This window comes from Chiloscyllium punctatum, chromosome 15 (genome assembly GCF_047496795.1).
Source record: "Chiloscyllium punctatum isolate Juve2018m chromosome 15, sChiPun1.3, whole genome shotgun sequence".
Lineage (NCBI taxonomy): Eukaryota > Metazoa > Chordata > Chondrichthyes > Orectolobiformes > Hemiscylliidae > Chiloscyllium > Chiloscyllium punctatum.
Genome location: NC_092753.1, coordinates 29,980,139 through 30,005,643, shown reverse-complemented (window position 1 = coordinate 30,005,643; position 25,505 = coordinate 29,980,139). Strand labels below are relative to the sequence as shown.

Here is a 25,505-nt window from a genome sequence, read left to right as displayed (position 1 = left end):
GAATGCAGAGCAGCCCTGCTATAAATGCATATGTGAACACACAATTGGGCTTGAATGTCATCACATTAAATAAACACAAAAATATGAGCTTTGAGAGAATGGTGCTTATGGCTGTTTGTGAAGCCAATAACCAGCAAGAACATTAAGCAACAGACAGGACAAAAATTGGAAAGATAAAAGCTTTTATAAATGCAATTAATGATGCAGCACCATTCAATCTCAAAGAACCTTATATGATCAATTTTTGTATACTGTACAGGCATAGCTTATGCATATGTGTCTAAGAGAAAGATGCAGCACCCAAAAAATTAATTCATTTACTGGTTTTAAAATAATTTTCTTTTAAGGAGCATACACGTCACACTGGTAGCATGTGGTATAAGTGATGCATCAATGATTACTAGTTAGATAGGGTTCTGTTGTGTGGTCAATGTAGTGAGTCCTGAAGATGGGGATGTGAAAGAATGAATCGAGCTCTATCAGTAACTGAAATCACATGAGATTCTGCTGCAGTGCCCAACCCACTGTGTTACAGTAGCAGAGAAGAGCAGCTGCAGAAATAGCACCATCTCCAATGGTGTAGGGATCTTGAAGAGCAGCCACAGTCTCTCACAAGCAGCAAAGTATAAAAACCCTTCGCATGTTGCAGTAGAATGAGGTGGGTACGATCTAACTAAAGCATTTGAACTAGTCTTTAGAGTTTGTCAGGGGTGAATGCAATATGCCAATGAAGGCCTGAGAAAAGAAAATAAACAGAAATCATCTGTTCTACTGGAGATTTATTAAAACAATTGTGATGTCAAGTTACGAGCATAGCATTTTTCAAACTTTCTGTGTATGACATTGCACAACTTTCATCAACATCTGTTCCTTCCACCACAGATTTGTCAAGCAATTAACATAATCCCTGAAAGATATTTTAAAATCCTTATTGCTGAACATTTGGAGATAATTGTGGTTATCGAGTTCTCATAATTTTGATGTATTTTCTCCTTTGTGTTAGGCTTGCCTATGTAACAAATAATTTTCTAGCCAAAGTAAATAATCCACTGGCAAATGTTACCTAAGGCTGAGCTAGGCACAAAGAAGTGTGCAGCAACACTTCTTGACTGGTTCACCATTTGATCTTTTGGCTTTATTTGGTAGCCCATGACAGCTGGATTCCCAGTGGTGAAAGTGTGGCGCAGGCAAGGCTGGCATTTTGATGCCAATCCCTAATTGTCTTTGAAATGAATGATTTACTAGCCCATCTCTGGAGATAGTTAAGAGTCAATTACATTACTATGTGGGCTGGTGTCACATGCTGGCCAGACCAGGGTAGGATAGCAGATTCCCTTCCCTTTTGAATAAACCAGTAAGATTTGGAACATGTCCTTAAGATTATTGGCATTGGATTGCTAGTCTAATGACATTACCAATGTAAGCATGCTAATTTGTTTGTCACTGTAAATGTAGGTGAGCAAATACAGTGATGTTTTCATCTTTTGACAAATCATTCATGCAAGAATTAAACTTATTTGGGAACCTGCAACCCCATGGAATTAATGTGGATTTCACCAGTTTCCTCATTTCCCCTCCCCCCACCTTATCCCAGTCCCAAGCCTTCAACTCGGCACCTCCCTCTTGACGTATTCATCGTCTTTCCCATCTATCCGTTCTACCCTCCTCTCCGACCTATCACCTTCGCCCCCACCTTCATCTATTGCACTTATCTCTCAGCCCCCCCCGACCCACAAGTCTCATTCCTGATGAAGGGCTTATGCCCGAAACATCAATTATCCTGCTCCTCGGATGCTGCCTGACCTGCTGTGCTATTCCAGCACCAAACTCTCGACTCTGATACTCAGCATCTGCAGTCCTCACTTTCTCCTCAGAACGTATTAAGCCTGGCCACAATATCCACAGCTTCAAGTTGCATTCTGGTCCCGAGAATGCAAATTAGATCATGTTTGAAGCAGAAAAAATTATGTTAGAATTGTCCATGATGAAATCACATTAGTTTTTAGATTACTTGATCCAAATCACCAGAAAATGTACAGAGTAATGACACTGAAAGATGCTGAATGTTAGTCCTAGTCTGTTACATTGAGTGTTAAAAGCATGAGTGGGCTATTCAGCCCTTTGTTTCATTCCAAAATCTGACTCAGGTTATAGTTGACCTATACCTCAACTGCATTTACCCCTTTTAGTTCCAATGTCTTGATAGTTTTAACCAACAAAAATCTATCAATCTCAAACTTGAAAGGTTCTTTGTTAGAGGCAGTTCCAGATTTCTAATACCACTTGGGTAACAAAATGCTCCTTGAATTTACTCCTTAATGGCCTCATTCTAATTTTAAATAATGTCCCCTCATTCTCCAGTTGAATCAACCAGAAGGATTTCCCCATCAAAAGAAATGGTTTCTCTGTATCTACCCTATTAAATCATTTTATTATTCTAAACACATTCAGCAGCTCATTGATTACAAATCACGTTAAAGGAGCCTGGCCACAAAGGTTAACTCTTTAAGGCCTGATCATTCAGGTGAATCTACACAGTGCTCCCTCAAATGTTAATATATATCTCCTAGCGTGGAGTCCCAAGAAATGATTGCCACTTCAGCCAGGGTTTGACTGAGGCTCTGTTCCACTGGAGAATGACTCCCTCGCGTTCGCAATCTCAGTTTCTTGAAATTAAGAGAGAACTTTCAAAGCGTCCTTAGAGTATCACAGGTCAAGTCACCATAATCCCAGTGGACTGCACTCTCATTGGAGAGGGTGAGGATAATGAGTTGAACCTGACAAGCACCATGCTTTAAGTGAAGGGTCATGTTGAGAAGGCGGGACCTTCATAGTAACCTGTGCAGCTCCAATTCTGAAGGTCTCTGGGTGAATGTATGACTGTTTCTATCCCAAGAACTTCTCATATATCATTTATGAGTTTTCTACTCCTTGTTTTCTACACCTTGATAATGTCTTGTGCAGTCCCATACTATTTTTACAAAACTCATGAAATCTCAAACATTCCAGTTCAAACCCTAGGAGGTTTGTCAGAAGTTTTCCAGAACTCCTAGTTAACTAGGTCACAGAGTTTCAGTATCTGTTTCATTTATAACAACCTCAAAGAAATTAGAGAGATTTATTAAATAGGACTTGTATTTCCAAATTCATACTGTCAGATTAATAGCATTAATCTGCTATTACACAGATACGCCTTCAATCGACACTAAGCTTTGTGTCATTGAATTCAGTATGACCACAAGTTTAGGTGTTTTTATCTAATCAATCAAAAACATCAGAGGGACTTAAACATTTTCAACAGTTGTGCAAGAATCAGACAGGTAGTATGAAGGGAAAATTATAAAATTTTACCCACAATAGAAATATCTTTAATTTAAAAGACAGATATAATGTCATTACCTGGCTTCGTTCACGTTACTTTTTTTTTGGATTTATTCCTCTCAACCTGTTTTTTGTAAATTGACCACAAATTTTATATTTATCTCATAAAATATTTCACTAGATTCCTAGAACCCAAGACTTGTTTCATATTTTGGGAATTATATAATGACTTCTTTGCTAATATCAAAGTAGTGATTTTATGATGGATGTTAAAATGTCTGGCTTTATAGGAAGTGCTTTGAATTGGTCTATTAACTGGACAACTGTAGGATTTCTATTCCATGCTTCACAAATCCACTTAAGGAAATTCCTGTACCACATTATAAAACGTATTTGAACCCTTGGGAAATCTTGGCTCAACTGCAAGGCAATAAAGATAGAGTCAGCCTAACTAGTTAATTTTCAGTGCCAAAGCGGTTGACTGGCAATATTTAATTTTTATTCAACTATTAAAAGGGTATTTGGACTTGAAATGGTCAAGACATAAATTTCTATTGTGAGTCCAGTGCATAACTACTACTCAGATAGGGATTTCATTTTCCTCAGTGCATATCAATGGAAAACTCGACAATAAATGGTTTTTTTGTGAAGCTAATGGTGAAGAAACACATATTGGAAAGCAATTTCCCAGTTTTATTCAGCATCTTCCTTCATTGAACATTGTTACAGCAGTTTCTCATAAATAACAACAACTGCAAAGAGTCTTCCTGATACTTTGACAGCAATGTTTGGCTTATTTATTTTCTTCTGTTGTTGCCACTCTTGGTTTGAATTATGTGGCACCACACTTTTCAGCAGATTTACAAATTCTCTACATTTTTTGCCAAGATGTTAAATGACTGTCGCATTCCTTAAAGCCTTGCTGCAGGTTATCCTGGAAACCTTCCCTCAAACTTCTTACTGCTTTGATTCCTGTCTAGAGTTTGCTTTAAATTACCATTTGTCTCACAGTGAACAACATAGATGTGAATGTAGATGTATGATTATAATGCTAGTCATGCTGAGAAACCGGGGCCCTTCGCCCTTTCTACTTAGTCTATTAGAAATTGTTCCATTGTGGAGTTATTTTTAGCTGTTTTATAAGCCATGCAACAATGTTCATCAGAGTCAGAGTCATCCAGACTCAAAACGTTAGTTTGCTCTGTCTCCATGGATGCTATCTGACCCATTATGATCTCCAGCATTGGTTGTTTTCAGTACAGATTCCAGTGTCTGCAGTAATTTGATCCGACTATGTTCCATACATTCAGGAAGCAGTGCTTAAATGCTGCATTGGCATTTTGAAGGAAGCTAATACGTTTATGGTTTTTGTGTAGCCACAAAGTTTTAAAGCTGTAACTATTTCCTTGGAATTTAATGTTTGTTAGGCCTGTGAATTTGTATTACTCCACTGCAGTATTGAGGATAATTGTTCCTCCAGAATTGTTTCCTTCCAGATAAAATGTTAAACTAAAGTCCTGTCTGCTCTTTCATGTTGGTGATATTATTCCAAAGAAAACCAAGGTTATTGTGCCAAGTGGCTTGACCAGTGTTTATCCCCCAATTAACATTATAAAAACTGATTATCTGGTCACCATCACAATAGCATTTGTTGGAGAATGCATTATGCAAATTGTTTGCTGTGTTTCTGAATTAGAATTAGAATTCCTAAAGTCTGGAAGCAGGCCCTTCATCCCAGCAAGTCCACGCCGACCCTCCAAAGAGTAACCCACCCAGACTCATTCCCCCCAAGAAATGCACCTAACCTACTCAGCCCTGAACACGATAGGCAATTTAGCATGGCCAATTCACCTAATGTGCACACCTTTGGACTGTGGGAGGAAACCAGGACACCTGGAGAAAACCCACACAGACATGTGGAGAATGTGCAAACTCCACACAGTCACCTGAGGCTGGAATCAAACCCGGGTCCCTGGAGCTATGAGGCAATAGTGCTAACCACTGAGCCACCATGCTCAAAGGCTAATGCACACACAACAGCAACCATGGCTGTAAAGTAGCTTGGAATGTCCTGTCCTATGTAAATGTAAGATTTTCTTCTTAAAGGTAGAACAACTGCAATGACAACCTGTATTTATATAGTGCTTTTCATGCAATAAAACATCCCTAGGCACTTCCCAGGTGAATTACAGAGAAACCTCGAAGGACACGGGCGGGGAGTATGTATTTCATTTGGTTAATCAAATGCTGGATAGCATAGTTAGCCAAGCATTGGGACCTTGCGATCTTGTTTGGATAATCTGAGATTTGGTTAATCAAATGCTAGATAATCAAGGTGTATGAAAAAAAATATGATACCAAGCCACAAAAGACCATACCGAGTAAAATGATCAGCAGCTTGATTAAAGTGATACATTTTAAGGAATGTCTTAAGGAAGAAAACAAAGCAGAGACTTGTAGATGTTTATGGAGGGAATTTCAGAGTTTAGGGCCTAGACAATTGATGATTATCCGCAAAAGATGGCACAATTAAAATTTGGTGCTCAAGGGACCAGAATTAGATGACTGTAAATAAGTTGGGAGCTTAAGGGATTGGAGCAGTTTACAGACATAAAGAAGGATGAAGACATTGATAGATTTGAAAACCAGGATGAGAATTTTAAAAACAATTGGCTACTGTTTTCCAGGACCAGCAAGCATTGGAATGATGGGTAAACAGGTCATCATGTGAGTTAAGACATGTGTAATTTGAATAGTGTCATATTTATAGAGGGTAGAATGGGAGAGACTGTAGTCAAACCAATAAAAGGCAAAGACATTAATGAAGATTTCAGCAGATGAGCCTAGATAGAAACAAAGTCACAGAGATGAAAGTAGTCTTACTGATGGTTTAAATATCAGGTCAGTAGTACCTGTTGGGATCAAATATAAAACAAAATGTTCCGGTTAAAACTTGGGATGTTGTCCGAGACAGGGAGGCAGTCTTTAGTTGGAGAATGGAGGTTAGTGCAGGAATCAAAATAGTATTTAATTGGAGGATAATTTAGCAACAGTGGAGGAGTTGAGGGAGGTGGGATGAGGTAGATCTGTTTGTTGTGAGTGTACATGTAGTAACTAACTCCATGCTTTTGGATGAGGTCACCGGGGCATCATGTAGATAGATAATAGGAGGAGACTAATAGTATCGCCTTAGGGGACACCAATGGGATACTGCAAGAGCTGGAAGCGAAGCCTTTGCAAGTGATTATCTAGCCACATGACTAGACAGATTAGAATAAGGCAGCAATTGACTGCGCTGGAAAACAGTGGCATGGCATTGCAGGAGCTGTCTTAACGGCTGCAGTTAGGTTCAGATGAATGAAGTGTGAACAATGAGAATAATCACCATGACATACAATGTCATTTGTGACATTGGTAAGATTTACTTCCATACTGTTGTGGGGCATAAATTCAAGTACAAAGTTTTGGAAAATTTGGACATGAAACTAGGAGGGGCACTTTGGGAGACACACATAAAGTACTTCGGAAAAGTTAGAGAGATTGAAGATGATTGGGGGAGTTTGTAAGGATGGTGACATCAAGTGTTTCTTTTCAGATTTAAAGGAGAGAGGGACAACACCTGAGAAAAGATAGTTAATGATAGTGGCTAACTTGGAGACCCAGAGGGGAAGTTTGGTGGTTAGCAGTTTAGTTGGAATGGGTTTGAGGAATCAAGAGGGAATTTTCATAAATGAGCTTGGAGAGATCATGAGGGTTGGTTAGGGATAGTCAACATGGCTTTGTGTGTGGGAAATCATGTCTCACAAACTTGATTGAGCTTTTTGAAGAAGTAACAAAGAGGATTGATGAAGGCAGAGCGGTAGATGTGATCTATATGGACTTCAGTAAGGCATTCAGCAAGGTTCCCCATGGTAGACTGGTTAGCAATGTTAGATCTTACGGAATACAGGGAGAATTTGTATTGGATACAGAACTGGCTCGAAGGTAGAAGACAGAGGGTGATGCTGGAGGGTTGTTTTTTAGACTGGAGGCGTCTGACCAGTGGTGTGCCACAAGGATCAGTGCTGGGTCCTCTACTTTAAGTCATTTATATAAATGATTTGGATGTGAGCATAAGAGGTATAGTTAGTAAGTTTGCAGATGACACTAAAATTGGAGGTGTAGTGGACAGCGAAGAGGGTTACCTCAGATTACAACAGGATCTTGACCAGATGGGCCAATGGGCTGAGAAGTGGCAGATGAAGTTTAATTCAGATAAATGCGAAGTGCTGCATTTTGAGAAAGCAAATCTTAGCAGGACTTATACATTTAATGGTAAGGTCCTAGTGAGTGTTGCTGAACAAAGAGATCTTTGAGTGCAGGATCATAGCTCCTTGAAAGAGTCACAGGTAGATAGGATAGTGAAGAAGGTGTTTGGTATGCTTTCCTTTATTGGTCAGAGTATTGAGTACAGGCGTTGGGAGGTCATGTTGCAGTTGTACAGGACATTGATTAGGTCACTGTTGGAATATTGCAATTCTGGTCTCCTTCCTATCGGAAAGGTGTTGTAAAACTTGAAAGGGTTCAGAAAAGATTTACAAGGATGTTGCCAGGGTTGGAGGATTTGAGCTATAGGGAGAGGCTGAACAGACTCGGGCTGTTTTCCCTGGAACGTCAGAGGCTGAGGGGTGACCTTATAGAGGTTTACAAAATAATGAGGGGCATGGATAGGATAAATAGATAAAGTCTTTTCCCTGGGGTGGGGGAGTCCAGAACTAGAGACCATAGGTTTAGGGTGACAGGGGAAACATATAAAAGAGACCTACGGGGCAACCTTTTCATGGTATGTATATGGAATAAGCTGCCAGAGGAAGTGCTGGAGGCTGGTACAATCGCAACATTTAAAATGCATTTGGATGGGTATATGAATAGGAAGGGTTTGGTGGGATATGGGCCAGGTGCTGGCAGGTGGGACTAGATTGGGTTGGGATATCTGGTCGGCATGGACGAGTTGGACCAAAGGGTCTGTTTCCATGCTCTACATCTCTATGACTCTCTGACTGTAAAGGAAGATGCCAGGTCAGGCTGAGTTTGGCTAGGTAGCCCAGTGGAATGAAGGGGCATGACAAAGGCACCCTTTTGCATAGTTTCAATCTTAGTGTTAATAAAATCCATGATCTCCTTAAACTTAATTACCGGGAGCAAGACTGGAGGAGATGGGGAATAAGGTTTAAGAAATCAGTCACAGAAGATATAAAACGTTCAGCACTGACAGGGGTGAGGTTGCAGCCTGAACCAGATCTCTCACATCTCCTAATGAAGGGTCCTGACCTGAAACATCAACTTTCCTGCTTGTCCGATGCTGCCTGACCTGCTGTGTCTTTCCAACTACACATTTTATTGACTCTGACTTCCAGCATTTGCAGTCCTCACTATCTCCAGATGTCTCACAGCCTCAGTATCCTATAATCCTGAGATTAACCTCTAACCAGATATCTGCTCTAATATGAAGGCCATCTACATCCACAGTATTACATTTCTCATCCATTTTCCTGCCTCAACTCAACTCTTAATGAAAACCACATCCAGGCTCTTGTTATCTCTAGGCTGAAATATTCAAATGCTCCCCTTGCTCTCTCCCAACTCCTAACACCCATGAAGCTGAACTCCTCCAAACCAAATGGTCACTGAGTAACACACAACAAAACCCATTCACCCTCTAGCTTGCTGATTCCCAGTCTAGTAATGTCCAAATGTTTTAAATTCTCATCGATGGTCTTGTCTATCTATTCCCTGAAATCTACTTGAGACCTTAATCTTACAGTGACCTCTGCCCTTTTCTAATTCTGTCATCTCCAGTGTCCACATATTTGTGGGCGGCACGGTGGCACAGTGGTTAGCACTGCTGCCTCACAGCGCCGGAGACCCGGGTTCAATTCCCGCCTCAGGCGACTGACTGTGTGGAGTTTGCACATTCTCCCCGTGTCTGCGTGGGTTTCCTCCGGGTGCTCCGGTTTCCTCCCACAATCCAAAAATGTGCAGGTCAGGTGAATTGGCCATGCTAAATTGCCCGTAGCCTTAGGCAAGGGGTATATGTACATGTAGGGGTATGGATGGGTTACGCTTCGGCGGGGCGGTGTGGACTTGTTGGGCTGAAGGGCCTGTTTCCACACTGTAAGTAATCTAATCTAATCTAAGTAATCTAATCTAATCTAATTTAATGGCTCCACTATCGGTAGATTTACTTCCAGTTGTCTGGGCCCTGAGCTCCGGAGTTCCTCCCTAAACCTCCCAACTTCTCGGTTGTCTCTCTTCATTTCAGATGCTCCATATTTCCCTTTGACTAAGTCTTTATTCACCACTCTGAAATGTCCTTCAGAGGGCTGGTGTCAAGTTCTGCACAATTCCTGTCAATTTTCTTGAAGCGATTAACTAAGTAAAGTCCTTGATAATTACAAATTGTTACTGTTGTCTAAGTGTGAAGTAAGCAGGTTACATATTCTAGCTCTTATTCACCACAATCTGAGCATCTAAACTCTTATCAAGTCCATGTCAAAGACAACATGGCATCACTTCCACATCACCAGCAACATTGCTTTTGTCTCAGATATACTGTCGTGGAAACCTCATCAATGCCACTGTCACCTCGAGACATGATTAATCCAACAATCTCCTTCCCAGCCTCCCATTCTTCATAATTTGAGATGGGAAACAAACTTGAAGAACTGATGACTTGGAGTCAATAAGCACATGTGTGACTGGTGAGTCTTTCGTATTGCACGGTTCGTTTAGTACTCATCCTCACATTTAATTCCCTTAATTCATGGACTTGCTCTTCATAGACATAACTACACAACTACTGACTTCCCATCCCCTCACATATCAAACACTCCATTTCCTTGACTCTGGGCTCCTGTGCAGTTTCTTCTTCTTTCATCTCATCAATGGCAACCAAGCACTTGTTTCCTGTATTGAAATGTCTCCCTAAACTCCTGCACATTTTTACTTCTCTCTCCTCCTTCATGTCTTTCCATAAAGCTGACCTGATTAACTGAGTTTCAGTCACTGAGCCAAAACATTGTCTGTCTTTGGTTCAGCATTCACTTTGTTTTGATTTTGTCCTAGAAATATTTCATTTTGCTAAAGACAAGTAAATGCAGGTTATTCTTCAACCAGCTAATAGGGTGAGCACAAAATTGGCTGGAGTTCTAATTTCTCACTCTATGGGCTGAATGTTACACTTTTTTTGGCAAAGTGTCAATTTGATTGACTTTAATGGAAGGTTTTTCTCTATGAGGCCTAGTGAGTTTTCTCACCATACCTGACCTAACTCAACTCACCAACTACTTATTCCACACCTATGGTGCTTCTCTCATCTGATTCCAGCCTTATTTTACCACACTCCATACCTGGAACAACCAGCCACTGCCGGGAAATCCCAAAATTGACCAGCATCTTTGGCTGCCACACCATCTTTAAAAAGTCATTGTGCAAGCACTGCTTGTCCAGAGCTGCCCCACACACTTCCTGTCATTTTCCACAACATAGTAGACAAGGCACCCTACCTTGCAGGTAGTGATCTGAAGGCCACGGTGGGTAAGGTGATGCAGAGAATAGAACTCGTTGTACCTCAGAACTAGCAGTGAACGCCACAACACCAGACCATGCTAGCCTGGTCCAAATTTGCCACCCAGGTCAGTGTCATCTCAGCTCTCTGGAGGAATGCCCAACACTGTCGGAAGAAGGTCAATGACACTCTTCACTCCGCCAGCGTATGTGCCCTCATCTCTTTGATATCTCACACTCACTCTATCTTTGCTACTTTATCCAGTACACACAAAGGGCTCATGCTCTACCACTCTCAGTACTGCCTGCAACATCTTCCCTCACTCTCACTCACTCCAAGCCCTGAAGCCACTGATGCTTAGAGGCTGGCACATGTTGGATGCCATTGTTTGTGTGTGGAGTGGATGTGGTTCTGGATGTGGATGCATGTGGAGTGCCTGTGGTTGGTGCACATGAGATGTTGCTGCCTGGTGTCTAACATGGAAGTCTGCTGGAGAAAGCAGCGTGTTCAAGTCACCTGTACTGACTTCCATATTGTGAATTCTGGGAATCCAGTTTTGCTAGCACTGTGTGTTAGGACAGAAGGCTGCATATCAACAAGCATCATTAACAATCAAAAATCCCCTTTTAATCGGCAACTTGCTGCTGCTTAGTGAGCACCTTGCATTGATTCTCAGAACCTATTTAAAAGATGCAGCAAGTTCCTCCCAGTGCCAAGTAGGCTTCACTGATCTTCTTGTGTGATTCTGCCACATTTTTCAACATAGCCCTTATCAGTTAGGACCCTATAAAAGTCCATCCTGTGTGTAGAAAAGCGAATGGAATATTTTAACTTTGGGACTCTTCATGTAGTGAATCACAAGCACAAGCCCATGTGCTCCCTGGCTACTTTTCAAATCAACATTCATGTCAAGATCTTTGGGAACAAGGATTTCCTTGTCTTATGGTTAGTTCTCATATTCCACTTTCAAAAATAGCTTACACTATGGTTGCAGCAGTTTTAAAGAGGTATTATTGCCTTGAAAGGAACCTTTTAGTCTCTATGTTTCTCCATCAAATTATTTCCAAAAACGTTACGATGCAAGATATTTATGTTGGAACAGCTTTTCTATAAAATATATTAAAATCATTTTTGATTGCTCATTCATTCATGTTTGAAGCCAATTGTGTCCAATTTTAAGATTTTGAACACCTGATACTTAATAAACAGTAGTATAGGGTATATATGATTTGAACCATTCCTTATATTTGCTGTTCCATTGTTTATTAAAGGCATTTACATTTGTTAATTTCCCCATTTGAAACACTGGACAAGTCAGATCCAGAATAGAATCTGGTTTAATAGGTCACATTTTGTTTTATTTCTAATTTAGCATGGTGGTTTTTCAGTGAAATGTTAGGGTTAGGATTAGGGTTATGATTAGGGTTAGGGTTAGGCTGCAGATTTCACACAAGGTTGCAGATTTCATTTTAGCACCAGAATAAAAGTTTATTACACAACATAAATAAAAAGCTAAATTAACCAAACCAAGATAACTAAATATAATACAATTTGAAAGATTTCAAAACACACAACCAACAAAATGCTATTTACTCCTCAATGCCACCACTTTACTGTTACTCAAAAATCACAGAAATTTCCCTTCCTTATCAAATCTGTAGGGTTGACTTAACTGCTTCGTTTCAGTTCCAATCCTGAGTTGAGAGGCCTTTTCACTTCACTACTCACAGGACTGAGAGCTTATCTTTTCTTAGTCTTGTTTTAAAATAATCTTCAGAGTGCTAAACAAATACTCCTGGTCTAGAGGTTTTCACAAACTATATCCTTCACTGAGGTCACTTAATGCTTTAACCATTCTGAACAACCTCCTTTGTAAATGAGAAATGATTCTTGTATCTGATTGCAATCAGATCTTCCTCAAAGTAAATTCAAAAATTTTCAACCAAATAAAGGAACATTTTGCCCCTCCTTGCTTCTGCTCAGCAAATAATTGAATTTGGTTTCCTTCTACCAACATAAAACCCCAAATATAAACAATCTTGCATTAACCTCCCAAAAGCCTTCAGTCGTATGTCCTCTGTGACAAGCTATTTCAAATTTATGCTCAAAATACAGAAAATAATGGGATAATGATAAAATATAGGTGGCCACTGTTAACTGGGTGAATTGTGACTAGAAATGTTAACAATAGTGAATAAGTTTTATTACAGTACAGTAATCTTTAAATATTTAAATTGTTATCTGGAACACAATGTTTTGCCAATTAGCTGCTGGCAATCTGAAAGAACAGCAGGTGCGAGAGAAACTCAGCAGGTCTAGCGGCATCTGTGGAGAGGGAGAAATAGAGTTAATATTTTTTGAGTCCACTTTGACTTCTACAGAATGGAAAGGGGTTGGAAAATGAGCTTTTCTTTGTACATTTGACAGAGGCAGAGGAGGGGCAGGGGGAACAGATGGTGTGGAGGCCCAGTGTAATCGACAAAAGGGTTGTTAGTTGTGGGTGGAGATGTTAGTATGAGAGTGAGGTGATTTATTGAAATAGCAAGCAAGTGGGAAGGTCAGAATCATTTCTACTGACAGAACAGAGGTATTCTGCAAAGCAGTCATCCAGTCTGTGTTTGGTCTCGTGTATGTAAAACAGATCCTATTGTGAACAGTGAATGCACAAGACTAGATTAAATGAAGTAGAGGTAAAATGCTGCTTCACCTGGAAGATATGTTTGGGGCCATGGACAGTGAGAGGGGGATGTGAATGGGCAAGTGTTCCATCCTCTGTGATTACATGGAAAGGTGCCATGGGGTAATGAGGAAATGTTCTGTGCTGTAACCATTCTGTGATTCTGTGATCATCAGTAGCTCGAAACTGCCCTCAAACAAATTGGATCTTTGGATTCACCCCACAGTAAGACTGCTGGAGATTCAAATAGCCCTGTCCCCAAGATTTGATGTCTAGGTGGGAACAAAGTGTCAACCAGGAGTTATAGCATTTTTTACTTTTAATGTGTAGTTAAATACAGCAACACTCAAAAATGATGCATAGTGAGCAAGTTACTGGGATGGTTTTTTTTGCCCAGTTGCTTTAGTATCATGACTAAGGTGAATACAGACTGGAGTACAGCATTTGTTGCCTGTTGGATTTAGGCTCGGATCTACTTTCTATTCAGAATGCATTCTAATTTTGAGCTGGACTCTAATTACACACAGAGCCAGCATAATAATGAGAGACTTGAACAGTCCCATTGTAACTTGTAATATTTGTAAACTCATCCTAGTGAGATGGATGAGACATTACGAGGAAGTGATAAAAGTCCTGACTGAAAGGGAGAGAATAAAATGAAAACGAAATGCATTTATTTCTAAATTTTGTATATTTCATTAGTCTTTCATGTATGAATCTATTTATTTCTCGCCCAATGCTGATGCATTGAAACCATTTTTTTTTCATTTTAAAAGATCAATTAGTAATTATTAATTTATTTTGTTCCAGCGGATGTTTTATGCATTTCTTCCCTGCTTTCTTGATCATGGGAATATTTGTATAATGGGTGAAGCAACAGAATTATAGAATTTGCTGCATGGAAGGTGATAGTTTAGTCCCTTTTTAAAGCTAAATGAGCCCATTAACCTCTCCTATGTCCATACCTTTCCAAAATATGTTTTTTTCAGATTTTATGTTTCTTTTTAAAAGCAATTATTGATCTACATTGCACTAGTAGGGCATTCAATATCCTAACAGCCTGTTTTTGTACATCATTCTTATCATTATAATAAAGCAAACTTCTGTTCATGTGATATATATGGAGGTTGGTGAGATGGAAGGTGAGGACCAAGGGGTTCTGTCCTTGTTGTGGTTGGAGGGGTGGTCTTCGACCACATGGGAGGGGAAATTGCGGTCTTTGAAGAAGGAGGATGACTTCCTGGCCATCTCCGTATGTTCCCTGTGGTTGATGATGCCCTCCAGTGCATCTCATCCACTTCCCGCACCTCTGCCCTCGAATCCCAGTCCTCTAATCGCAACAAGGATAGAACCCCCCTGGTGCTCACCTTCCACCCCACCAACTTCTGTATACATCACATCATCCTCCGCCATTTCCGCCACATACAAACGGACCCCACAAACAGAGATATATTTCCCTCCCCACCTCTATCCGCTTTTGTTAAGACCTTTCCCTCCATGACTCTCTTGTCAGGTCCACACCCCCCACTAACCCACCCTCCCCTCCCAGCACCTTCCCTGCCACCGCAGAAATTGCAAAACCTGTGCCTATACCTCTCCCCTCACCTCCATCCAAGGCCCCATAGGAGCCTTCCACATTCACATAGGAGCCTTTCACATTCCACTTTTACCTGCACATCCACATATGTCATTTACTGTATCTGTTGATCCCGATGCGGTCTCCTCTACATTGGGGAGACAGGACGCCTTCTTGCGGAGCGCTTCAGAGAACATTTCTGGGACACCCATGCCAACCAATCCCACTGCCCCGTGGCAGAACACTTCAACTCACCCTTCCCCTCCTCCAAGGACATGCAGGTGCTGGGCCTCCTCCATCACCACATCCTAACCACCCGATGCCTAGAGGAAAAACGCCTCATCTTCCACCTTGGACCCTTCAACCACATGGCAATTTGGACTTCACCAGTTTCCTCATTTCCCCTCCACCCAACTTACCCCAGTTCCAATCTTCCAACTCAGCACCACCCTCATGACCTGTCCTACCTGTCCATCTTCCTTCTCACCTATCCGCTCCAACCTCCTCTCCGACCTATCATTATTACCCCCACCTCCATCCACCTATCGCACCCTCAGCTACCTTCCCCCCAGTCCCACCCCCTTCTCATTTATCTCTCCACCTCCTCAGCTCACAAGCCTCATTTCTGATAAAGGGCTCTTACCCAAATCATTGATTCTTCTGCCCCTTGGAATCTGCCTGACCTGCTGTGTTTTTCCAACACCACAGTCTCGACTCTACCCTTTTCCATAACTATTTTAAAACTAATTGAATTATGGTCGCTTGTCCCAAAGTACTCCCCCATCAACACTTGCCCTGCCTTATTTCCCAAGAGAAGGTTGAGTTTTGCTCCTTCTCTAGCTGGTATATCTATATCGGTGTATACCAGAATGTCACCTACATGTATTTAGTTGCACCGATGTAGACAAGACATCATTAATAGTCTAGTGGTTGCAGTAGCATAGTGGTAATGTCACTGGACTAGCAATCTAGAACCTCTGATCAATGTCCTGAGGACATATATTCAAAACCCACCAATCTGAAATTTGAATTCAATGCAAAGCAAAATGGCGATTATGTGACCATTGTTCATTGTCTTTAAAAAAATCAATGCCCTTTAGGAAATTAAATCTGCTATGCTTCCTTGGTTTGACATATCTGTGACTCTAGGCCCACGGGGTATTAACTGCCTTCTGGGTAATTAAGACTGGGCAATGAATGCTGGCTGACAGAGACAGTCACATCTTGTGAGAAAATAAAAGAAGAAAAAAGTGTATTAAATTGAAACACAAATCAATTGCTGTTTCATCATCTGGAAGGAATGCTTGGAACCGCATGTGACCAAAATAATCAAGGAATTCCTGCTGTCTCCTCGCACTGTCACTGTTTCATCTGCTGTCCAATAATTCTCAGTTTAACCCTAGGACACCCATTGTGGACAGCAACCCATATGGCCATTTCTCTACCACAATTCCTGTCTGGAAATACCCCTCCCCATACATCTGGAGGACCACACACAGACAACAATACTCTTTCTCACTTTGCAATAGACACACTGCCTCTCTTTCATCACCCTCTTTCTCCTCTCCTCACACACCATTCCTCCTTTACTGGCCAGATGACCTCTCTGATTCTGACACCTTGCCTCTTTGATCCAGATTTGCCAATGCTTACTATTGAGAAACTTGACCTGACTTTTAAGCTTGTGGAATTGAATTTCCAAGTTTCATTCCACTATTGGGAAGCTAACTTCTGGCCTACTGAGCAATTAAATTCCTCAAGACTAGAACATAGAACATAGAACATAGAAAAGTACAGCACAGAACAGGCCCTTTGGCCCACGATGTTGTGCCGAGGTTTAATCCTAATGTAAAATATAATAACTTAACCTACGCACCCCTCAACTCACTGCTCTCCATGTGCCTGTCCAGCAGTCGCTTAAATGTCCCTAATGACTCTGCTTCCACCACCACCGCTGGCAACGCATTCCAGGCATTGACAACTCTCTGTGTAAAGAAGGAGGTGAAGGGCTTTTGTCCGAAACATCAATTCTCCTGCTCCTCGGATGCTGCCTGACCGGCTGTGCTTTTCTAGCACCACTCTAGTCTTGACTCTAATCTCCAGCATCTGCAGTACCCATTTCTGCCTAATTAAATTCCTCAACCCACCTTGCTTCCAGCTTCTGGGAGCAGCAAAAAACTCCACCCAGGATCCTAATGGTGCATGACTCCCTTATGTGTTAACTTGGATATTTTTCAGGAGGGTCTCAGACAGTGCCCCTTCCAATGAGAGTTTCCAATATCTTCCCCCAAGTTGTACAGCAAACTAAAGGAGTTGCTCTTGCACAGACAAAATGATCCAAATGGCATATTGTGTTTATCTGTTCTGGTTTTACATAGCAACACTTTTCTAACAGAATAAAATACCAAATAATTAATAATGAAGACATAACAACACTCACATTCCGATGGCTGAAACCCTCTCAAATAACATGGGAGCTTTGAATCTATTGACAAAAAAAAACTAAACAAAAGAGCAGTCAGTCAAGTTCCTTTAAATAGTACTTGTTTTTGAGCTATTCATAGGCTTAGCACTTCACAAGAGGTGGTAGCTATTTTCTTCTACCAATTAGAGCTTTTTTAGAACTACATAACCATCTTAACAACACTTTCCACAATTGAGACTACAAGTGCAAAGTACATGATTATCTCTAAAGCTCTTTGGTGGTCCTGAGGTTGGGAGATGTGCTTTATAAATGCAAGTGGTTTGTCTTATGTCTACACATTGTTTTTATTTGCTTCTCTATTAATCAAAATCATAACAAAAATAGTATAGTAGAAATTCCTTATCCCTAAAACATTAATTCTCCAGTGGTCTCTCTTCACAGCATTCCCCATCCCAAGTTGATTATATAATAACTCAAACCTGCCAATTGTATCAGAGTAAGTCATTCAAATAATTTTAAGTCAGCCCCCTATGAATGCTTTTCACGAACAATAACACAGTAATAAGAACAATGCACAAGCAGGATTAGCTGGGACAGAGAGTCTGAATAACTGTTGCAGTCTAAGGGAATCTTGTGTTTGTTTTCAGACTGTGTCTTTGTGGACAACAAGACTGGAGGAAAGTGGCCATACTGGAAGAGTTGCAGTTAGAAGTAAAGATGACATTTCATTGCAATTCTGATGAAGAGATTGAAGTGACGTGTGCCTCCCTGGTGTTGGGGCTAAGTTGCAAAGCCTTCAAGGAAGGATTTGAAACAATCAGAACTTGTGGTCCAATCTGGAACCAGTGGAGTGGACAGAAATATATATTTAGGTTATACAAAAAGACCATGGAATTAGGCACTAGATTGATAAACAAAATCTGAGGGGTGGTTTTTTGTGGATTGGTTTCATTACCTTGATTGGCTAAGGAGTAAGAAAGTCAATATAGGTGCACAGAGCTGCTAGAAGATTGCATGATCCATATTCTTGGCACAGTGAAGTAACGTCTGGAGCAAGGGACATCTATACCAAAGAGATGGTACCAAAGAGATGGTGTCATCTGATCTCTGTCCTTCTGGAGAAGATCATTAGGACCATGGGAAAGATTGAAGTTCATATTATAGGGTTAAAGATAAGTTGATGTCTGAAAGTAGAGAGAGATAGGATTGATTAGAATGGAATCAGTTATTTTGCTGACATGTCCAGTGACAAAGTTACCAGTATATCAGAGAAGGAAGAAGAAGAAAAAGCCTGGCGATTTGGGACAAATTTGTTGAAGAATAAGCATCATTAATGAAAAGAAACTGGAGTCGCTCTGTGGTATTTAATAGACTTGAAAAAACATTCCACATGAATGAAGAGTTAGATGCATTGCTAACGAAGGCGGACATGAATAACCTAGTTGCTTAAGTTTGGACAGGACTCTAAGATAATGTCTGAGATTACTGAGGCCTCTGGAAAAGGTGTGTAGTTTTATTAAAAAATCACTTCTTGGCCCATTCCGATCATCACTGTGGCCATTGCCATTTTGACAAAGTCCTTAGCATATGTTCTCTGGGTGGAAATTTGAAAACAGAGAAGAGTTAATTTAGGGATGATAATTAGGGGCACATGAGCTCACTAGGACTCCAGTGCCATTTTAAGATGCAACTACGAAGACCATTTGCCATGTCCTGAACCCTGTATGGAGAGCCCATCTACCTAAACACTGCTGGTTATAACATATTCAAGGAAGATAAGGAGAGAAATAGGATGAATGCATTTGAGGGGAATGAATGTCAGGATATACAAAGACAGACTTTGGAAATCAGAGCCCATTGATCTTGTGTTGGGAACCAGGATGTTGACCTGAGGATGGTTTCAGCTAACTGTATGCCTACATACACCCCACATCAAACAACCAAACAATCTAAAATTCCTGTCTGTTTTGTCTAAATTTAACACCTAGGATGTAAAATATGCTGTTTCCAGTGTACATTAGATGTCACCAAACAATGAAGCTGAAATAGTGGTTGAAATTAGCAGACAGTACATGCAAGACGTGACAACAACCAGGCAAAAAAATTGAGTTATTTTAGCAATTTCAAGATGAATCTCTCTACTGCATGTGGTCAAGGTGCATGATGTTTCCCAGTCTGTTTCTTAGATCAATATCTTTGTCATCCAATAAAAAAAAATCCTAATTTAGTTCTGGAAACAGCGCCCAGGTAAATAATTAATATGAGAATAAGAGAATGATTGTATAAAATCAGCCACAATTAGATAGGCTCAGATTAAGAAGAGCAATGACCAATGAGGAGTTGAAGATAAATCTGCAGGGTGTAAATAGGCAAAGTCCAGTGAGATAAGAAAGATCTTGGGCCTAATTAACTTGGCAGAAAACTTCGCAATATTTATTAGTTACACAATGGGAAATCTTCAAATTTAAGATGGACAGAGTATTGAATAAGAAATGTGTCAAAGAAGGTTAGATTGATTTAAACTACCTAAAACCCTTAAAGGTTTATGACTGAAATTAGACTGAAATATGACTGAAATTAGAGTAACAATGTAAATGGATTTAAAGTGTGAAAATATAGAAAGGAGATGCAGGAAGATTAAAGAAACTAAAAGGGAAAATGAAAAAGTTAACACATCACCACAAACAATTTTAAAAATCAGACATATAGTAAATAGTAAAGGAGTAGCGGGTTAATCCTATGGGGCCAGTGCCACAAGCCGAGGGAATTGTGCATATTGAGTCAGGGAGCTGCAACACAGCAGTTAGGGGACTGGTCAGTCACATCCAGGGGCTGCTTATTGAGTTTGGTCAGAAGTCTAAGGTGTGTAGAGTGGTAGGGATCTATCTATTGATCGTTAAGGGCACTGAAAGTGGGGCTTGAAGGGCAGTGGGAGGAGTCAAGGCTGGGATGAAACAGGCATTTGTGGATCTGGGGACAAGGATGGTGATGAGGGAGATGGTGACAGGGGAAAAGTAGACAGATCAGCATCAAAGTGCAGAGTGAAAGATGGCTATGGGAAGAGAACAACTAACAGTGATTACACTGCGACCTCCACAAGGTGGGTGTACAGGAACAGTGTGAGCACCACTAAGATGTAATGTTAGAGTTTGGAGGCAGGGAGGACTATTGGAGATGAAGTTCAATGCCGTGGGGCGGGTTGGTGAAGAGCGGCAGTGGTAGAAATGGGCTGTTGGGATAGTGCGAGGTAAAAGGGAACCTTGAGGCTTGTGGCCATAGTTCATGACACCCTGACTGATGTGGAGTGCAGATACAATGCTACCCTTGCTTTAGCCAGGATGGTGGAGGAGTAGACAATGGGGCCACTGAAGATATGATTCTGCTGCTTGGACCTGTTTTGGGTGGAAAGGGAACTCTCAAATCCTTGGGATTTTTGATTATACATTTCCAGTATGTGGTAGTATTAGTCGAGCAGATTTTGTAGCGTGCAGTTAATGAAAGGATTTTGAGGGTCGTATCTTTCTTAAACTAACCAGTTTTAGACTGCAAATGGCAGAGCACAGATCCAGCTAAAAAGTGGTTAATTTTAATTGAATTTAAATTTCAATTTAATTGCAATTGTTTTCTTCAGGACATTATCTAGATGTTGACTATGCAGCTAGAAATTGCTGGATTGTGCAGATGCATTGGGATGAATTTTCCCAGTTTTTGGCAAAACATTTTCTTTAGTAAGTTGGCGGCACAGTGGCACAGTGGTTAGCACTGCTACCTCACAGCGCCAGAGACCCAGGTTCAATTCCCGCCTCAGAGGACTGACTGTGTGGAGTTTGCACATTCTCCCCGTGTCTGTGTGGGTTTCCTCCAGGTGCTCCAGTTTCCTCCCACAGTCCAAAAATGTGCAGATTAGGTGAATTGGCCATGCTAAATTGCCCGTAATGTTAGGTGGGTCTGGGTGGTTTGCACTTCAGTAGGTTGGTGTGGACTTGTTGGGCCGAAGGGCCTGTTTCCACACTAAGTTATCTAATCATTCATGATGGTCTGTCATGGCCAATGTCAAAATTTCTCACACAGTTTTCCACTGTGCAACAAATGTGACTGGCCACTACGGCACGAGGTTGTGGAATTGTATTGCAAGAAAAGGGGAGGTGCTGCTGGGACTTCTTGCCAGCTGGCAGCATATTGAAGTCCCAGCTTCACAGCCATTCAGATGCTGCAAGCCAGGAACTGCTCTGCACGGAGCGCTGTTTGACTGTCCTCACGATGGACGACTGGAACCTCAAATGCTACTGGACCAGAGTGGTTGAAGGGACTTGGCTCAAGATTGCTCCCAACCTGCTTTCTTTCTTGGGAGATTTCACTGAACCACACTGGTTGGCTGAAGCTTTCAAAATCGCCAAACCTCACAGCCGTACCATGTTACTGCCCTGTCTCACTGCTTTATCCTGAACAGTGAGGAGGATGTGTAAAGTGGAAGATGAGATCAGCTGAAGATATCATGTATATAATCAAATGGATAAGAAAAGATTTAATCAGCAACAGAAACGTTCAACGGGGTGCAGGGATAACAAACAATGTCCACATGTACTTTGGACCGACCATGTGATCCAAGCTATACAACCAACAGAAAGTTATGGCGAAAGAGAATCCAAACCGAGCTCATGCTGGAAGCAGGACTCAGTTAGTTTCCCTTTGGCCTCTCACACTCAATGGTATACCTTGTTCTACTTTGTTCTCTTGGATGTCCCTCCTAGTCAATTCAATAATCCTCATTGCTCTAGATCGCTCATTTCTTCTGCATCTAGACATTTCTGTGAATTTGTTGGCTCCAGGTGTGACGGCCACAGCATGTCATAGTGAAAGAGCATAACTTTTCTGGGCTATACTGCAAACTGCCACCAGAGTGGTCCAGACATTGAAACCTCATCTTAAGAAGGCCTAGGATCTGCTGGAATTGTGGGCAGCATTGTACTTTCTGCATCTGTCTGAAGGTTTTATAAAAGCTTCCATGTCACATTGTGGAGAGGGTATCCCTTGTCTCCCACACCCATTCCTGTTGGCTCGAGGATGTTGGAAGGAGGCAGGAAATTGGGAATTTTCCAGCATGTACACGTCATTGCAGCTCCCAGAATATCTTCAAAATCTGACATTGATGACCACAGATAAACTCTCCCCATGTTGAGGCCATAATGATTATGATCTGTCAGAAGACCCAGTGCCCCCTCTCAACACCCCACCGTCACAGTTCTTGTCCTGTCTTATGCTCTTTAAGATCGTATCCTTTGAATCACCTTTTTCCACAATTTTCATTCCCTCAGTGATCCAGTTCAATGAATCTCTGATTTAAGTATCTAGTTTTCCCCAGGATCCATTGACTGCCCTCGGATTTGCCCCCTGACTGTAATGCTCAAATCCCCAGGACTGAAGAACAAGACAGTCCAGACTAAGAACAGCCCAGCCCCTGGATAGCTTCCTGCACAGCAGCCTGACCTAGATGGACTTGACCTGCAGAACTGACAGTGGTTTCATGTTGGGACAGCAAGGCCACAGAGCCTCAGATTTTGTAAAATCAAACAACTCACCGACCAAGTTCAAACAAGTCCCTGACTGTGGTGTCACGTTTTGACTGACCATGGTCCTCCTTCTAAGGATTCGTCTCTCTTGACATTGAGAAATGGCCATTTTGTTGAACATGTGTAGTGTGTTTGCTACTTAAGCTGCTGGTACACACTGTCAAAATAATACTGATGTAGCACAGTGCTGTACAGAAACATGTCCATCCCCTTGACTGTTCAAGCTGCTAGATTCTCTGTCTGTGCTAAACAGCAATGCAAGAAAGAAAGGCTAACAGTCTGTATGCTCAGATTAAAGTGTTAGCAAGCAATGCAATCCAGAGAGCCTGAAGCCTCCAAATTAGTGCCAAGTGAGTGAGCTTTCAGAAGGTAAGCCATGAGCCATACTTTGTTTCCTATCTAGATGCTTGTGTGTGCCTGCATGCAAAGCAAGCTGGCAGAAGCAAGCAAGGCAGAAGTGTCCTTTAACTGAAGGGCTGAAGGACTGTGTGAGTTGGTCCAAAGGCAAACATGATGATGTGGTCAGGCTGGTGATTTACCAATGCTCAGTTATGTGTGTGAGGATTTGAAGAAGACAGGATCCTGCAGGGAAATGGTGCTAGCTGTGGAGTTGGTTATAGGTCCAAACGAGCAAGCAGACAGCTGTGATATCAGATAACCGCTCTGACATGCATGTCAGACATTGGTTCTGTCTAGTTTCTTGGGAATGAAGGACAGAATTGAGAGCTGCACAGAGATGAGGGGGGATTAGTTATTAATAAGATGCAAATACACAGAAATAAGATGGCCGCCATTCATTGGCGAGATTCAGAATTTGCTGTTTAGTCCCTAAGGGGAAACCCAGATTGTTTTTCTTGACATCAGAAATTTGCTTCTTTTCATTCTTGCCGTATATTCCCAACAATCCCACTATTTACCCATGGTGCTCAAAGAAAGTTTCATTCTGGCTGTCATTGTTCAGTCATGGGAATTGCAAACCTCTTACATCAATTATACCAGAATTGAAAGGTCCTAATTCTTAGGGAAGACGGAGGACTTTCTTCAATAGAATACAGAATGTTGAAAAAATATTTAATAGAGCTCTCCAAAATTATGAGGGGATTTGACAGGGTGGATGCGAGGGAAGATACAACCACCCTTGGGGAACATGTGTATACGACAGTCACAAATAAATCCAATCTGTAATTCAAAGAGAAATAAAACTCCTTACCAAGGAAGTAGTTAAAATATGGAAGTCACTACCACATGAAATATTTGAAATAAAAAGTATGTATGAATTTAAAGGACAGCTAAATAAATATATAAAGGGGCAAGGTATATGCAAATAGGATAAAGGAAGGTGGGTGGAGGACCATGTAGAGTGAAATGGATCTGTTGGGCTGAACATTTGCTTAACCATTTGTGTATCTATTGACCTCTTGATGTGTAACAACAACTTATATCTACATAGCAATTTGGGTGTGATAAAATGACCCAAGATTCTTTGCAAGAATGTTAGTGAAGCCAAATTAGGCACTGAGCCAATACATAAGATGGTACTTGGGTGTCCAAAAGGTTGATCAAAGAGGCAAGTTTTAAAGAAAAAAAAGAGAGATTGAGAGATGGAATTTTTTGGGGTGGTTCATGAGAAGGATTGCAGAGTCAATCTAAAACATACAATAAGTTTTGATTATAGTTCACCAGTTTAGGCCCTTTTTAACAACAGGGAGATGGAGCTCAGTTCCATGCTTATGGACATCTGAGGTAAAAAAAGTTGAAATGTGGTTTTTTCAGTATCTGAAACAAAGTCATAAATTAATAAAAGTCAAATCTTTAAAGCTATTGCTTTATTTTGCTTTCATGTGTACTTAAAAGCAAAATTTTAATACTTGTTGGAAAGATCTGGAATTTATGACGGACAACCCAAAGTACTTTCAATGACTATCTTAATGCTACAAGGATGGATTGTTAGATTATTAACTAAGATGCTTTTATCAAAATCACTCATGCCATATTAAGTTTAATTTGATAGGATACTAGGCTAGCATATGGAGGTTTATTTTAATTATTGTAAACAAAACAGTCTAAAGCATTATCATCAATGAATACTGGACATACTGCTTGAGTTGCCTGTTTGATTTCAGATCAAGATGGCAAAATTTCTGTTTGTTATTAAATCAAAGTAGAAATTACTAACATTTTAAAAGTCATACTATATTGTTAATTAGTACTAATGGCTTGTGACATCCAGAATGTCCTATTTCATATAGTTGGTCCATCAGATGTTGGAAGTACTCAGCAGATCAGACATTATCTGTCGGTAAAGAAATTGAGTTCAGCTATTGTTTACTGATTGTTTTATTTGGAATAGTTACAGCTGCATTTGTATTCCTTGCCTCATTTGTTTTGTT

At 40.9% G+C, this 25,505-nt stretch overlaps 1 protein-coding gene across 1 annotated transcript in view; it reads left to right on the top strand.

Annotated features, from left to right (window-relative positions):
- Positions 1 to 579: 579 nt before the first annotated feature.
- rab9a (RAB9A, member RAS oncogene family) overlaps positions 580 to 25,505 on the top strand; it is a 41,468-nt gene continuing 16,542 nt past the window's right edge. The window contains exon 1 of the mRNA XM_072584857.1: positions 580 to 658. The gene's annotated coding sequence lies outside the window, so the exon portion shown is untranslated. The remainder of the gene's footprint in view (positions 659 to 25,505) is intronic.